Below are 13,923 nucleotides of genomic sequence, written 5' to 3' on the forward strand. Positions count from 1 at the left end.
GAGTCACTTCGCTCAGCCATCTGCACAGCCACTTACCTGGGTGAGGCCCTCGTCATCTCTCCCTGGGGATATTGTAACGGCCTCCCTGCCTCCAACCCCATTCTCTTCCGATTCATTTTTTATACATCTATTACAATTTTCAAAAACACACACGTTTTCTTCTGAGACTTCCCTGTTTAAAGCCTTTTGTGATCCCCTCATGTGTAAAGTAAAACACGAGACCCTTCATAGGCCCAGTCACTCCAACCAGAGTACTTTTTCTATCTCCATCCTCATAACACCAAACTCTAGCCATTGAACTACTCAGAATTTCCTGAATAAGTCAGTGTTTTTGTTCACTCATGTAATTTTCCTCTAAGTTTAACCCTCATTACTCCTTTTTTAAAGACAGACTTTAAAAAAGTCACCACTTCAGAAAGCCAGTTACTTTCCTCCCTCTCTTGTTTCACAGAAAATGTCTCACTCCCTTTGTCATGTCCCATAGTCCTTTGCCCTTTCACCTGTGACCTTATCTTCTTAATCAACAACTTAACACATTTTCTGATAAATTTAATTATACTAATGAGGACAATCAGACAAAATACTATAAATTAAGACATAGCACATTTGACAATATATTGTAATTACAATATATTCAAATATTCTTAAATCATGCCCTCCATAAGCACACTTGATGGCATAATGTCATCTTGATTTTAAGACACTGTTGATTTTAAGATGGCATATTTGTTTAGTAATACATTTTTTAAAAGGCTATTAATCTACATCAATCTACATTTTTTAAACAAATTTATCCAGATAATTACATTTTACTTTTTTTGTTTAGTGTTACAGAATCTGAGTGTATGTCTTCAACATAATGAGAGAATCTGAATCACATCTCATCACCTATAGTTTGCATGGCATCGAGGTTTGTATCACGATCATTTTGTAATCTGTACTGGTGATAGTGACCTCTTTAGCATCCTTAGGTAAGATCATTAAGTATGAAAGTATATTAAAGATTATCAAAGTTTTGTTGTTGTTTCTTATTTGGTTAAACTCTGAGTCTTGGTTGCCATTAATTAAAAAATATATTGCTGGAAGTTAAATGATTTCTTTTTAAGTGAGAAGAAGCTTTGAACAGAGACTTCTAAAGCCTGAGTGGTGTGTGAACTGGTTACACCTGTCTCTCCCAGGTTTGAAAGTTCTATCAGCTATTCCTGAGAGACTTGGCTGTTTCTACTGTCCTTAATTGCATTGCTTATTGAAGAGAGGAATTTTTGTTGTTATTTTGTTTGTTTATTTTACTACTTCATCATACGTAATTTTTTGGAAGACACTTAAGCAACAGCTGGGAATTTGAAGTTCAGTTAAAATTTTATTGCCAATACAAATCAAGGTGAGAAAAAAGTAATATACTCACCGTGCTTCACTAAATGCTCCTGTGTTCAGGCCTTCTCACTTGTGTCATCCCAGGAAGGGGCAATTCATTCTTCTACCTGGTGGCTGGTAGGAGAACAAGGATTGCCACTGATTATAAAGGCACATTTCAATTCCAGAAATAGCAAAACTTAACAGACATTTGCATCTATCATCACAAAATTAAGGTTGCTGTTTATGTGTTTGTGTCCTTCACAAAACTATGAGCCCCTTAGTTCTGCTATTTTTCTCCTTATCTGTGTTCCTAGTGTCCAGTATGCTACTTAGTATGTATTATGTGCTCAATAAATACCATGGAATGAATGGGAAAAGGCAAACTATAAACAAGCCAGGTAACTAATAATATGTGTTCATGTATCAGTTATTTAGTTGCACTGACATAGGTTTGAAAGGGATGATTCTCCATCTATCCTTCTTTATTTTGTGACTTGTGATAGAGATGTTTTGTTCCTCAATTTGAAGAATGTTTTTCTCCAGTGCAAGAGGAAAAAGTCACATAAATGGGTAGAATTTCCTCACTTAGATTGTCCCTGACTCTTTGGAACCTGCTTCTATTTCTCTGAGAGGGAACAGTTCACAAACAAGCGAATAATCAAGTAGCAAACCAATATTAATAGGACATTTTAGAAATATCTGGTATCATTAGGTCCAGAAATGATTTTTCAAGGAAATATGTGCTGAAGTCTGTGTTTTTTTACTGCACACCAGTACTCATGTCGTATCTAGGATGGTTAAACTGGTTTTTTGGATCATATAATGGAATTAAATAAACCAATATTTCATGATGCTATTCAAAGAACTTTCTCAACTGTTCAGCTTTGAGGACTAGATGCACTGTCTACCCAAGAGCTCTCCAAAGAGGGAGGCATCAAAAGCCTGGGAGTGAGCAGGGTGTTCTAGTTATACATTGCTCTAACAAGCTATCCTGAACATATTGGCTTTAATATTAATCATCTAATTATGTATCACAATTTTGTACATGAAGAATTTTAGGCTGGAGTCAGCAACAGTGCTCCATGTGGCATCATGTAAGATCCCTTGACAATATTTGGCTGGAGCTGGGCTGGCCAGGAGGGTACCAGTTGGCTTTGCTCACTTGTCTTGTGGCTTGGTGAGTCAGAGGAAAGGCTCAACTCAGCTATGACTATCCACTGAAGTGCCTATGTGTGGTTTTTCTATCACGGTTCAGTTCAGTTCAGTCCCTCAGTCGTGTCTGACTCTGCAACCCCATGAACCGCAGCACGCCAGGCCTCCCTGTCCATCACCAACTTCCGGAGTCCACCCAAACCCATATCCATTGAGCCAGTGATGCCATCCAACCATCTCATCCTCTGGTGTCCCCTTCTCCTCCTGCCCTCAATCTTTCCCAGCATCAGGGTCTTTTCAAATGAGTCAACTCTTCGCATCAGGTGGCCAAAGTATTGGAGTTTCAGCTTCAACATCAGTCCTTCCAATGAACACCCAGGACTGATCTTTAGGGTGGACTGATTGGATCTGCTTGCAGTCCAAGGGACTCTCAAGAGTCTTCTCCAACACCACAGTTCAAAAGCATCAATTCTTCAGCTCTCAGCTTTCTTTATAGTCCAACTCTCATATCCATACATGACCACTGGGAAAATCATAGCCTTGACTAGACGGACCTTTGTTGACTAAGTAATGTCTCTGCTTTTTAATATTCTGTCTAGGTTGGTCATAACTTTCCTTCCAAAGAGCAAGTGTCTTTTAATTTCATGGCTGCAATAACCATCTGCAGTGATTTTGGAGCCCCCCAAAATAAAGTCAGCCACTGTTTCCACTGTTTCCCCATCTATTTGCCATGAGGTGATGGGACCAGATGCCATGATCTTAGTTTTCTGAATGTTGAGCTTTAAACCAACTTTTTCACTCTCCTCTTTCACTTTCATCAAGAGGCTCTTTAGTTCTTTTTCACTTTCTGCCATAAGAGCGGTGTTATCTGCATATCTGAGGTTATTGATATTTCTCCCGGCCATCTTGATTCCAGCTTGTGCTTCCTCCAGTCCAGCGTTTCTCATGATGTACTCTGCATATAAGTTAAATTAGCAGGGTGACAATATACAGACTTGAAGTACTCCTTTTTCTATTCAAGGTGGCCTCAGGATTACTGGTCTTCTTACTTGACAGCCCACAGCTATATGGTGGCACTTCCACCCTATTCTCTTGGTTCAAGCCTACTTACTGGAGAAGGAAACGGCAATCCACTCCAGTATTCCTGCCTGGGAAATCCCATGGATAGAAGAGCCTGGTGGGCTACAGTCCATGGGGTCACAAAGAGTTGGACAGAGCTGAGCAGCTAAGCACGAGCCTACCCGGAGTCAGGAGGCAGGAAAAGTAGGTCCTGCCTCTGGAAGGAAGGAGTTTCAAAGATTTTGCGACCTTGTTTTAAAACTGCCATGAGTGTGGCGGTGGGGAGACTCCAACAGGAAGCCCAGTGTATAGGGGAAAAGACTGTGTGCCCATCAAGCCTGAAGGGCATGGTGAGGCTGCAAGTGGAAGGATGAGAAATAAGGTCAGAATCAAAGCAGCAGAGTCAGACACTACTTGATAGGAGGAACTGTTGGCATCATATATTCTGAAGTAAGACCTATGAGCAGCAAGAGAGGCTGGAGTTTAATAGTGTGTGATACACCTGATATTGGCCATCAGAGGAATTCATGACCAGATAGTTGCTATTTTATGCTCAGACATCTGAGCAAGCTTGACAGTGTGGTCACTGAAAATCAGCATTTCCTCTTGTCAACAACTCAGTCCCTTTTTCTGTCCCACAGATCCCTTTTTTAAACCCTGACCAAGGATCACTGTTTTCTGGCCTTTCCTTAGACAAAGGCTTCTGTTGAGTTCCCTGATCCCTGACTAGCTTAACCTTGGGGGCCACAGGCAGAGGGTCATGGACAGATTTGGGGCTTCTCTGGTTTCTTCGAACACCAGAAGGACTTCCATCTTCATCAGCAGATCTTTTGTATTTATGCCCTGAATTCTGTCTTACCTTTATTATTTCTTCCATATCCTCTGTCTCTTTTCTATTCCAGTTACCCTTCTGTTCCCATCTTCATATTCCAGTTCATTCAGGGTTTTCTTAAGGCTTTCTCTGAACTGATATTTTTCACCCCAGATTTCCCCACCGGTAACTCTCAGAATAGTAAACTGTTGAATTGTCAGGAAATTTGCCAGCTGGTTGATTTCACATGGATAGTTTCAACTTGGCCATGATAGAGTGACTATAAACCAGCCCCTCCCTATACCAGAACTGTTGTTAAATACTTACCAGCACATGATTGCTCATTTATTAAATGATTTTATTTTCTTACCTCTGTCTGAATTTAATTCAGAAATCACTATTTCCACTCGCTATGGAGTCACAAAACATCTGCATTTGAAAATATAAAATTGTTAAGACCAAGTGGCTTCACGTTCTAAGCCCTGTCTGTAAAGTGGTGAAAACAGCTTCCTCCAAGTTGTGATGGGACAAGACTGGGTCATGCCAGTCTAGGCTTGGCAAATACTAGATACGCATTGGTCCTTATCTCTCTGCTGGTCCCCACCCCTTCCAACATATTGGCTTTAATATTAATCATCTAATTATGTATCACAATTTTGTACATGAAGAATTTTGTACATGAAGAAGGGTTACTCCTTTATCCAGTGGTAGTTTTGGAGCTCTCTTGTTCTGTGAAAAGCTGGCACTAGTGACTCATCAGTTAGGTATGTTTTAAGCTGATGAAAATCTTTATACTGGTGGGAAAAGCTCACAACAATCCACATTCGTTTGTACTTCTGTGATGAAGTGTGAAAACCAGGTCTTGTTCTGCAATGCTAAACCCTGGGCATTTTGAGGGGATTCTGAACATGAATTCTTGGATTGTTATCCATATTGTAATTCTTCCACTTGGACAAAGCTGTTTTTCTGAAATACCCATCTGGCATATGTGTGTCTGTATTCAACTGTGCCCTGATTTTATAGGACCAGCTTCCCTTTATGTTGAGGTTATTATGCATTGAGGTCAGATATGAATCATTTGGGCAAATCATGTTGTCCCCTCTTCTCCAGGGTCTGAAACACACACGTGCCATCCTACACATTCTCTGACATGGGTAGTGGCTGTTAACATGTTTTGCCCAATGGAATTCATAGCTGCTTCTTCCTGCAAGAATGATTTCATTTGCAAAAGACATTTTTTTTAATCCTAGGGTTATTCCATTTGATGAGATTAATTGTCCCCTAGCTTTAAAAATGCGTATTTTGATGGCCAACAAGTATGTCAAGAAATACATGAAGGAAAAATATAAAGCAGGGGAAAATAGCAGTTATTTGTTTGACTTTAGAAAGTGTCAAGGTCCTTTTATTTGCTGCTTCATGGTCCCAGTGGACTGTTTAAATTTAAAGTTAGATTTACTGAGGTGTAATTTACATGCAGGAAAATATACCTTTTTTTGATGTAGAGTTCTATGAGTTCTGACAAACATATGTGCCGGGTAATCACCACAGTCAAGGTATAAAACATCCCCAGGCCTCCTCCAAATTCCCTAGGGCTCCGTGATGCCAGCTCCCCTCTCCCACCCCCAGGCCCTGGCAATCACAGATTGGTTACAGCCTGTAAAACTTTGTCTTTTTCGGAAAGTCGTGTTAGTGAAACATTAGACTGCAGAGCCTTTTGCGTCTGGCTCCTTTCGCTCGGTGAACGCATTCGAGATGCACCCACGACGTGCCTGTGCGGGTGGCTTGTTCTTTGTTTCTGCTGAACACTGTTGCATTGTGTGCATGGACCGCGCTTGTTTATCTATTCACAGTTGCAGGACATGTGGGTTGTTTCCAGGTTTGGGTGATTATGAATCAAGCCACTATAAATATTCACATACAGACTTCTATGTGAACGTAGGTTTTCCTCTCCCCTGGGGTCAGTCCTGTGTGCCATTTTCTCAGCCTCCCAAACTCCTGTGGCTGCTTCACACCTGCCGGCATAACCCTCAAAGCCCCAGTTTGGAGGCGCTGAGCACCATTCTCACTTCAAGTAGGGATGTGCAAGTTCCAGAGTAAGGAAGCAGTTTTAGAATTTACGTCTGTAGACAACTGACCTCCCCCCTGAGGAGACAGGGAAATAAACTGAATGCAGAGAAATATATAGGTGGTTGATAGATGGAGGGGAGAGAGTTGGGCAAAATAAAGGAGCGAGCACAAGACACATCTCCTACATCAGGTGCTGTAATTAAGGGCTTCTTCTTAATTAGCAGCCCAGCTGCCTATAAAATTGAATTGTGTTTCTCTGCTTATAAACAGGAATTGTGACTCTCTGAATTATGATTTGCTTGAATCCACACTCTTGCCATTTGTGTGTAGGAGCTAATGTATTGCAGCTGATAGCTGGACTAAGGCGAGATGATTAGGAGGTCTCTGGTCATCAGAGATTTCTGTTAATAATTTGATCTGAAGAACAATAATAGCTAACACTGAGAGCTTGCCATGTACCAGATACTATTCTATGTAACTATGCTATTACATATTCGAACTCATTAATCCTCATGACAACCTTAAGAACTAGTGGTAATTTCCCCCACTTTACAGATTTTGTAGAATCTGAGGCACAGAGAGGTTGAGGACCATCCGTAAGTAGCAGAGCCGGAATAAACACAGGCCATCTGGCTCTCCAGCTCATTTGCTTACCCATGAGGCTTCCCTGCCCCTAAACTCCTGCTGTGAAGAGCCAGACATGTGACGTGTCTTCTCCGGCCTTCATACTGCCCCACAAGATGACTCTTGCTATCCCTATTTTACAGATGAGGGAATTGAGACTCAGAGAAATGAAGTAACTAGGTTGAGGTCCCCCAGCTGGTGGGTCACGGAGCTGGGAATGGAATCTGAGTTCACATGCTCTCCACCACCCCTCCCTGCCTCTTGTAAAATCCTTTGGTTTGCCTTGGACTTGACCTGAGTTGAGAGGCTGTCGAGGACATGAAATGAAGATGAATCTGTCTGTGGCTGTGTTAACCTGCTGTCCAGGCTCAGCGCATGCTGCCTGCACATTCCTGCTGGGACCTGGCTCCTTGCAACCTGCTGACCACTGAGAGTTCCTCTCTGGGGATCAGGAAGCCAGTTGTAAAAATATTCTAATTTTCACCAGGGCTTTTCTCAAATAATAAACTCTCCTAGAAAAGTTGGGAGAAAACACATACACACAAATAAAAATTTTTTGAGGATATATTTATAATGGATGTCTTCTTGTATTCATTTGACTCAAATTTCCTTAATAGGCTGCTTATTCTGGGCATCATGCTTGCTCTAATTAGTTTTTTCATCATGTGGCGGTTGGTCTCTGGAGAAAGAGAGAGTTTGAAAGCATAAGCAGCAGCCGTGGCTATAAAAGCACCAAATAAGCCAGTCATTGCCTTGGCTGTGCTTCTGTGAAGTGGAGGTGAGGTCTGGTCCAGTCCTTATAAGTCTCACCTTGCATAAAAATGCCCTGACATGGAGGACGCTTGGTTTTCATTATTCTATCGTCATTGGACATCTTCTCCGAGCTCAGCTCTGCATTCAGTACTTTTGGATGCTTGCTATCTCTGGTCCCCACAGCCCACTTTCTGTACCCATCTGTCCCCCTGCTGAATTATGGGTTCCTGAGTGTAGGGAAATAAGTCATCAGCGATGAATTGGATGTGGTTTTCTGTCATCCAGGAGTCTCTAGTTTAGTAGGAGAAACTGACATTTATATAAATAATTTGAAAACACGGCACACGGTGATAGTGCAATAGTATTATAACAATGACGATTACATTTAAGGAAAGGGTATCATGGTCCTGGCACTGTGCTGAATCTGGCACGTGTTTCTATATATCTTTAGTCCTTAGTGAAATCAGCACTGTATCAGTTATCTACTATCTTAGTAAGGCTGTGTAACGACCATAAAACCTCAGTGACATGCAGCAACATTTATTTTTGCTCACAAATCTGAGCTTTGGCTGGGAGCTTCTGCTTCTGGGGCAGCCGGCTGTTGGCCAAGGCATTTTGGCTGAGTGCTGTCGTGCATCTGGGGGTTGGCTGGTCTGAGAAACTCTTAGATGAGACACTTTGCCTCCGTTTTACTCTGTCTTTCCTCCTTCACCAGGGCAGCTGTGGCTTATCCTTATGGCAAAGGCAGAATTCCAAGAACATGGAAGCTCACAAACCTCTAGAGGCTGAAACTTGAAACTGGCCCACAGTCAGTTCTGCTGTACCTGCACTTGGCCAAAGTAAATTTACAAGGGTAACCTAGATTCGGGGAATGGAGGGGAGGCTCTACCTCTTAATGAGAGGAGCTGTGAAGTCACTCTGTGAGGGGCATGGGTGCCAGAGCAGTGAAGAATTGTAGCAGACACTTTTGTAATCTACCATAGGGACTACTATCATCCCTATTTTCCAGACGAAGAAACTGATGCATAAAGAGTTACCTAAGTTCCCACAGAAAGTGCATGCAGGCTAAGTTGCTTCAGTCATATCTGACTCTGTGTGACCCATGGACTGTAGCCCACCAGGCTCCTCCGTCTATGGGATAATTCAGGCAAGAATACTGGAGTGGGTTGCCATGCCTGCCTCCAGGGGATCTTCCAGACCTAGGGATGGAACCCATATCTCTTTTGTCTCCTGTATTGGCAGGTGGGTTCTTTACTGCTAGAGCCACCACAGAAAGTAGTGGCATCATAAACAAAAGGGCTATGGAAGCACTGATGAAGAAAGAGATTGACTCTTTTAAGAAAGACTTGAAATCTTTGGTATGGGGATGAATCAGAACTGGGGCACTGTAACAGATGCCTCACTGCAATTCACACCAGGATCACCTCTGGACACACCAGCAGCTGTTGGGGGTAGCTGGCCAGCTTCTCACTTCAAAGGACTCTTAGCTCCTCTGCTTGAGGCTTTCTCCAAGGACATCAAAGTTCTCTCTTCTCCTTGCAGGGGAGCCAGCGAGTGTGAGCGTTAATGCACTCTCAGGGGTAACCCTCAGCCAGTGTGGGGTAGGAGCTGAGGAGTCAACAGCCCAGCTTCCTCATCCTGGGTGGAATAAATCAGTGGCATATCTTACATAGTTCCTGAGATGATCCCCCTGGGGACCTTGCCCCAGGTCACTCTCAGTAGTAACGGACTCATTAACACACACCATATCACCTTCCTCTTTCAAGGAAGCCACCCGCACCCAAGCCCTTGTCCTAGGATCTGCTTTTGTAGGAAATCAAAGGAAGACACTCTGAAGGACGGACAAGATATTGACAGATAGGGTAAGCTCCGTGCAGTGTTCCAGGCAGATCTCATTTGATAAGGTCTTGAAGCTGTTCTGTACGTCAAGGCTGTATATTGTCACCCTACTTATTTAAATTATATGCAGAGTACATCATGAGAAACACTGGGCTGGAAGAAGCAGAAGCTGGAATCAAGATTGCCGGGAGAAATATCAATAACCTCAGATATGCAGATGACACCACCCTTATGGCAGAGAGTGAAGAGGAACTAAAAAGCCTCTTGATGAAAGTGAAAGAGGAGAGTGAAAAAGTTGGCTTAAAGCTCAACATTCAGAAAACTAAGATCATGGCATCTGGTCCCATCACTTCATGGGAAATAGATGGGGAGACAGTGGAAACAGTGTCAGACTTCATTTTTTTGGGCTCCAAAATCACTGCAGATGGCGGCTGCCGTCATGAAATTAAAAGACGCTTACTCCTTGGAAGGAAAGTTATGACCAACATTGATAGCATATTAAAAAGCAGAGACATTACTTTGCCAACAAAGGTCCATCTGGTCAAGGCTATGGTTTTTCCAGTGGTCATGTATGGATGTGAGAGTTGGACTGTAAAGAAAGCTGAGCACCGAAAAATTGATACTTTTGAACTGTGGTGTTGGAGAAGACTCTTGAGAGTCCCATGGACTGCAAGGAGATCCAACCAGTCCATCCTAAAGGAGATCAGTCCTAGGTGTTCATTGGAAGGACTGATGCTGAAGCTGAAACTCCAGTACTTTGGCTACCTGATGCGAAGAGTTGACTCATTGGAAAAGACCCTGATGCTGGGAGAGATTGGGGGCAGGAAGAGAAGGGGATGACAGAGGATGAGATGGTTGGATGGCATCACCGACTCAATGGGCATGAGTTTGAGTGACCTCTGGGAGTTGGTGATGGACAGAGAGGCCTGGTGTGCTACGATTCATGGGGTCGCAAGAGTCAGACACGACTGAGCGACTGAACTGACTGACTGACTGACTGACTGAAGCTGTTCTGAGCTCATCTATTTTGTTCGTCCAGAAGTGCTTTTCAGAACCCAGGCTGATTTTGTAACATGTAGTACACAAAGCAAGCATGAGGGATACCGATAACCTAGTTACTCATTAGTCACCTTAAATTTTTTTTCTTTCTCAAAAAAATAGCTTTCCCAGTCATAAAGGAAATGCAGGTACATTGTAGAAAAACTGGAAATACGAAAAGAAGTAAAAAGAAGAAAGACACATCATCCTACATATAGGCAACTCCTTCCTAAATTTTTTTCTGTATTTTCTTTCGATTTTTCTTCTATGCATATTTTAGTGTTTCATGTATACTATTTTCTTCAATTTTGGATTCTTCTTTTCCAGTTGTTATCAGAACAAAAGCATTTTATAGCATTATTAATACATCTCCAGAAATCTGAATTCTAATGACTGCATCATATCACAGCTTGTGAATGTGGCATAGTTCTACCTAATCATTCCCCCAGTTCTGGACACTGTGTTTAAATTTTCTTTCTGTAAGTAATACTATATTTACATCACTGTGTGATCACATTTTATGTTAATTCCAGATTATTCCTTTGAGGAATAGATTCCTAGAAATAGAATTGATAGGTTACAGGGTTTAAGCATTTTCACAGGCTTCTGGCCACCAAAATTTAAATTTTAACATTTAGATTTTGCCCAGTACAGATATCTGTCTCAGTACCTGAAGGGGTTTTATTCAAAACCTTATTCATACAAGCAATGTGTATTTATTGAACACCTGTTATGATTGGGTATGGTTCTTGGTACTAGAGATACCAGTAAACAAAACACACACAAATCCCTACTCTGGGTGAGTAAAAGAGAGCCTCAGACATTTCCTAATGAATACTAGAGGGTAAGGACACGCTTAAAAAAATGATGAGTACATGTCACGAGGACCCAAGAGCCTGCTTGAAAGGGTTCCCACCAGCAAAATCTGGGGTAATGTGAATACCAAATAATGAAAGAAAATAGTGAATTATAAATTATTAAAGAAATAGAAATTGGTGAATCCACTGAATGATAGGTAGATAAACAAACACACAGGGAGAAGGGAAAGCTCTTGCTTATAGTAAAATGCCAAGTTCCTTCTGGTCAGTGGGATGATAAAGATTGGCTTAGGCAAGAATCATCAATAGATTATACATCTAAGAGTTAATTTTGATAGGGAACAGGAGATCTTCATGGTCTTAGGTGTCTCTCTAGAGACTGGTCATCAGCTGCTAAGGAAAGAACAGTAACTGTTCAGTGCAGAAACTGAACAACATCTTAACCAGATGATAAAAACTCACATTGCCCATGAGAGACAACAGTGTGTGCCATTCATTGAGAAGGACACACGTCATCAGTGATGTACTCGGTTGAGAATACCTAACATGGATATAACTGTGAAGAAATAATCAGACCAATCATTCCCAAATGAGGAAAGTTTTATTGAGAGAGAGGCAGGGGGCGAGAAAAAACACTATGGACTTCAGACATTTCAATGTCATAAAATACAAAGAAAGGCTGACTTGGAGAAAGCAAGCTATAAAGAACAGTACTAGGTCAATTGACATTATTGTGTCACTTATCAATTGGAATATCCTAAACACATTAGATTAGAGCATTTTATCAGAGTTAAATTTGCTGAAGTTGGTAACTATATTAGAGTGATTTATAATATCCCAATTCTTAGGAAATACATACTGAATAATTAGGTATAATAGAGCATGATGCAGGCAACCTACTCTCAAATGTTCAGAAAAGTATTATATAATCACATAGTATGGTTGTATAATTAAAATAATCACATATGTTTTATATGTGAGAGGGAGGGAGTAAACTATAATGCATCTGGATAAAATGCTAACAATAGGTCAACCTGGGGATAGGGGTCATGGGGATTCTTTGTCCTGTTCTTATGTTCTTATGTTTATCTTTTCAGAAAACACTTTTCTGAGTTTACAATTATTTTCCAAATAAAAATTTTGATCTCATAGAGCCCACATTCATTAAGATTACAAGAAGATTGGGGTAGAATCATGAGTCCACACACTGGAATGAAAACTATGTTCAGACACTTTACTAAACATGAGCTTAAGCATAGCCAGCCTTCAAGCATCACCTTCTGGTACCCTGTCTCTAGACTGGGAAGGGGTCCTTAACCAGTGGGGTCAGGAAGGTCCTCCTCCTGCGCCCCACTTCCTGGTTATGCCTATAACATCTCATCACCCTATTCTGCCTGGTGATATTTCCTGTTTCATGGCTATGTTAGCCAGGTTCCAACTAGAATAATGGAAACCTTCTGGGTACTTAAAATAGAGGGAGCTTAATGTGGGGAATTGGTTACCTGGATGATGGAAGAGTTGAGGAGATAAATGGGAGGTTGAGGCTGCCCAGAGATTTGCAACAGCAGAAAGTCATGGTCTCTTCTGAGCTGGAGGGACAAAGGGGAAGGCAATGTCGCTGGAGTCCAGAGGCTGGGGTTCCTGACGGACACAGGAACCATGTATGACAAGAGCTGGCAGCAAGTACAGTCCCTGCCTCTCCCTTCCTCCAGCTCCTGTTGCCCAGGACTGTCTCTCTGTGGCTGAACCCAGGGTCAGCTGGTCTCTCGTTCTCTTAACACACACAACTTGTGGGATGTACAGCCGAGAAGGGAAAGGATGAAAAATGGGTCTTAGGACAGTCACTGCTATGCCCTTATAGCTATCTGCAGAAAGGTCCTAGCATTTGCATCCACAATGTTCAAAATTCCCTCTATGTATTATGTCTAGGGAGGCTTGGCCTCTCCCCTGTCCTTTTCGTAAATTTTTGGTCTAGATTCTTGGGCCCATGGCTCTGTCTCTATTCTGAGCCCTCTGTTGGCCATGATTCCTTTCAAGCTGACCTGGGTCGGTCGTGGTTTCTGCAGCCAAGCAGATTCTCCTGAAGACCTGCATGGCTTCTGCATTAACGTTTATATCATGGATGTACCTTTGAGGATGCTAATCATGCACTTCTCACTCTCTCTCTGGTTTAGTTGCTGTTTCCCAACCACTGCCTGTAATAGTGTGAGCAGGAGTTTAACCTTCTTGGATAGGAAGAGTCTCTTTTCACTTGCCTGAAAGCAGAGTTCCCTGTTGGGTGGTGCAATGACACGACCTGGGTACTATTACTGAAAATAGCCCTGACATCACCACTCAAAGATGTTGCTGCTATGATCACATCAAGCTCAACAGCTTGGTAGCCTGTGCTTTCTCGTGGTCTGGTGT

The sequence above is a fragment of the Cervus elaphus genome, chromosome 17 (genome assembly GCF_910594005.1).
Source record: "Cervus elaphus chromosome 17, mCerEla1.1, whole genome shotgun sequence".
NCBI lineage: Eukaryota > Metazoa > Chordata > Mammalia > Artiodactyla > Cervidae > Cervus > Cervus elaphus.